Source organism: Rhipicephalus microplus, unplaced genomic scaffold (assembly GCF_043290135.1).
Source record: "Rhipicephalus microplus isolate Deutch F79 unplaced genomic scaffold, USDA_Rmic scaffold_366, whole genome shotgun sequence".
Lineage (NCBI taxonomy): Eukaryota > Metazoa > Arthropoda > Arachnida > Ixodida > Ixodidae > Rhipicephalus > Rhipicephalus microplus.
The window spans coordinates 3,499-7,500 of record NW_027464932.1 but is presented as its reverse complement, the minus strand read 5'-3'; the positions used below and the strand labels follow the sequence as shown (position 1 = coordinate 7,500).

General features: G+C 57.3%; 1 non-coding gene across 1 annotated transcript; it reads right to left on the bottom strand.

The window, feature by feature from the left end:
- Positions 1-1,468: 1,468 nt before the first annotated feature.
- On the bottom strand, positions 1,469-3,283 carry LOC142794045 (small subunit ribosomal RNA). Its single transcript, XR_012892027.1, has one exon. It is a non-coding gene; the product is annotated as a small subunit ribosomal RNA (ribosomal RNA).
- Between the last annotated feature and the right edge of the window lie 719 nt (positions 3,284-4,002).

The window sequence follows — 4,002 nt, the reverse complement described above, 5'->3', positions numbered from 1 at the left end:
ACCCGTAGGTATCGTTGTGTGCTCGCTCTCATTGGCCCGCCTAACCAGAAAATGCCTGCGGTACACCCATTTGGATAAGAGTGCACGCAGATGCGGGCCTCGACGGCTACACATTTCCTCGGGCGGCCGCCTCCCGGCCTCCGTGGAGCGCGGGATGCACGGTCCCATCGACAAGCCTCTCCCGTTTTTACCGTGGCGTCGCGGTTCACCACGGCGGGCGGGTCGGTCTCCTCCGCATAAAAAGGGGGACCCCCGCTTTTTGTTCCACGAAATCGCACAAGCTTTTTTCGCATCCACGGTTTGCCACCGCACACCAAAATGCCGATCCGGCTGCCTACTTTAGCCAACAGGTGGAGCCAGGCGCGCCGTACTTGCGCGGCACTTCCCACGTCCACCGAAGTCGGTGCCAAGGACCACTTTCGGCGCCGGAGCCGCGTACGAGCCTACTCGAGGCGGAAGAACGAAGCCAGCAAGGGCCTGGCCGCAAGTGCGTTCAATTGTCGGGACGTCCAAGTCCCTCGTTCTTCCGTGCTTCCTCTTTCGGCAAGTCGTTGCGGCACCTTCCCAAAGCGCGCAGACCCGCTAATCGCGACGAGCGCGACGTGGCCGTGCCGCCTTTCCCTCGGCAGCAAGCAAAACGCCTGGCAACGTCGACGCTCCCCTAACCGCGATCTCGCACCGTGTTTCGTGTGGCGAATTCAAAAGCCGGCCGGCGCTGCTGCAACCATTACGGTCGGTACGCATACGCCGCGGAGGGCGGGACGGTCATCGGAGCGTGCGGTTCCTCCATCGAGTACTGCGCACCTCGGCCGTCGCATCGCCGTGCCATGACCGGCCGCGCGTCAACGCGAACCGGTGCCAGCGAGATCCCTCGCCTGCAAGAACCGACCGGCAGCCTCCGTCACCCGAGGACGCGGAGGCGCTTGCCGCGGACGGCGGGACGGTATGCACTGGTGCACAGCGGACCCGTCACATCGCCAGTTCCTTGACCGACCGCCGACGCTTGTGCCGTTCCTCTCGTACTTGGCAGTCGCCGCGCGATTGTCGGGTCTCGTTCTTGCACGCTCGAACGGTCGGGAGGGCACTCGGCTGGCGTTTCGGGAACGCGCAGCCTCGCCTTCTACCGACGTAACCACGACTCGCCGTTCGCGCTCCGCCGCTCCTGTTTACAGTACTAGGCGGTCCCGCAGCGGTCGGGTCGCGCATTTCGAGCGCTTCGAGCCACGGTGCAGTGGCGGGTCGAAAGCCGACCTATGAGTGCGTTGCGCCGTTTGTACCCGCGTCCGCCACCTGGCCGACCGTCCAAGGTCGCGGTGTTGGCGTCCGCTGGGCGCAACAATTTGTCACGGGGTGCCGCTCCACATTCAGGCAGCCCCGTGGGGAAAAGCCGACCCCGCGTCCAAACGGGGTCAGCGGCAGAAAGTGTCGGGCGCAGACGCAGCTGAGGCGCTCACCCTTCACAATCCGTTAATGATCCTTCCGCAGGTTCACCTACGGAAACCTTGTTACGACTTTTACTTCCTCTAAATGATCAAGTTTGGTCATCTTTCCAACAGACCGGCGCAACCGAAAGGCCGCGCCGGACATCGGTCCGAAGACCTCACTAAATCATTCAATCGGTAGTAGCGACGGGCGGTGTGTACAAAGGGCAGGGACGTAATCAACGCGAGCTTATGACTCGCGCTTACTGGGAATTCCTCGTTCAAGGGGAACAATTGCAAGCCCCTATCCCAATCACGAAAGAAGTTCCACGGGTTACCCAGTCTTTTCAGACAGGGATAAAGACACGCTGCTTCCTTCAGTGTAGCGCGCGTGCGGCCCCGGACATCTAAGGGCATCACAGACCTGTTATTGCTCTGTTTCGTGCGGCTAGGAGCCGCTTGTCCCTCTAAGAAGGTTGTAAGGTGCTGGGAACCCCGCACCTATTTAATAGGCTAGAGTCTCGTTCGTTATCGGAATTAACCAGACAAATCGCTCCACCAACTAAGAACGGCCATGCACCACCATCCACCGAATCAAGAAAGAGCTCTCAATCTGTCAATCCTCCCAGTGTCCGGGCCGGGTAAGTTTTCCCGTGTTGAGTCAAATTAAGCCGCAGGCTCCACTCCTGGTGGTGCCCTTCCGTCAATTCCTTTAAGTTTCAGCTTTGCAACCATACTTCCCCCGGAACCCAAATACTTTGGTTTCCCGGAAGCTGCCCGCCGAGTCATTTGAGTAACTCAGGCGGATCGCTGGTTGGCATCGTTTATGGTCAGAACTAGGGCGGTATCTGATCGCCTTCGAACCTCTGACTTTCGTTCTTGATCAATGAAAACATTCTTGGCAAATGCTTTCGCAGTAGTTCGTCTTGCGACGGTCCAAGAATTTCACCTCTAGCGCCGCAATACGAATGCCCCCGTCCGTCCCTCTTAATCATTACCTCGTATTCCAAAAACCAACAGAACAGAAACGAGGTCTTGTTCTATTATTCCATGCAAGTTTATTCAGGCGACTCGCCTGCGTTGAGCACTCTAATTTTTTCAAAGTAAAAGCACCGGCCATCTCGAGGCACACAATGAAGTGCACCAAGAAAGAACCGGCATGATGTTCAGTCCGAGCCGTCGCATCGGGTAGATGCACTACTCGTCTGGAACTGAGATCCAACTACGAGCTTTTTAACCGCAGCAGCTTTAGTATACGCTATTGGAGCTGGAATTACCGCGGCTGCTGGCACCAGACTTGCCCTCCAATTGATCCTCGTTAAAGGATTTAGAGTGTACTCATTTCAATTACGGGGCCTCAAAAGAGTCCCGTATTGTTATTTTTCGTCACTACCTCCCCGTGCCGGGAGTGGGTAATTTGCGCGCCTGCTGCCTTCCTTGGATGTGGTAGCCGTTTCTCAGGCTCCCTCTCCGGAATCGAACCCTGATTCTCCGTTACCCGTAACAACCATGGTAAGCAAGTAACCTACCATCGAAAGTTGATAAGGCAGACACTTGAAAGAAACGTCGCCGGCTCGTGGCCATGCGATCAGCACAAAGTTATCCAGAGTCACCACACAATACGGGCCGAAACCCGATCGATCTTGGTCTAATAAAAGCACCCGTTACCCAAAGGGCTCCAGGCTCACTGCATGTATTAGCTCTAGAATTGCCACAGTTATCCAAGTAGGAAGAAACGATCTAAGGAACCATAACTGATTTAATGAGCCATTCGCGGTTTCGCCTTATTTCGGCATGTACTTAGACATGCATGGCTTAATCTTTGAGACAAGCATATGATTACTGGCAGGATCAACCAGGTAATCGTTCGACTGCGCGTCCGTCCTCGCCCTCGGCGGGCCGGACGCAGTCTGTGTGCGGCGGAGGCCACCTTCAGGCGCCCCAACACGCTTATTTTGCACTCCGAGATGACGGCGTTCGAGCTCGCTACGGCACAACCTTCCCGAAAGACGAGTGGGAGCCGTGCGGCAAGAAGCACGTTCATGCTCGCTCTTTTTCGTTGCATCGACTCGGTCGCGCCGTGCGGGTTGCCCAAGCCCGCTGCACTGTCGGTGGACCGGCCGGAACTAGCAACGGAGCCGAGACTGCAAAGCCGCCAGACGACGGGTCACGCCCGCGTCTTCGGCGCTTTCGCATCTGAATCGCCCGAGGACGACACGGAACACACCTCGATATCGTGGTAAAACGGCACCGTCCGACAACCAGCCCCTAACGCATCAAGCGGATGAGGCTGCAGACGACTGCCGTGGATTCCCCTGGAGCAGACCCGAGGACACGCTTGACGAGGCCGAAGCCCGCCGCATATCAGACACCCGGTCGCTTTCGCGTACGCCGCTCACGAGAACCCCCACATAATAGCAGCGATAAGTACCCAGACCTCCTTGGGCCCTAATACGAGCGTACTCGAGAAAATTTCACCGCGGGTGTGCCCCGAAACGTGTGGCATGTTGAGCGTGCCACAAGTCTACGTCGCTCTCAAACCCGCCGAGGTCGTAGAATTTGCGACCCTACTCACGAAATT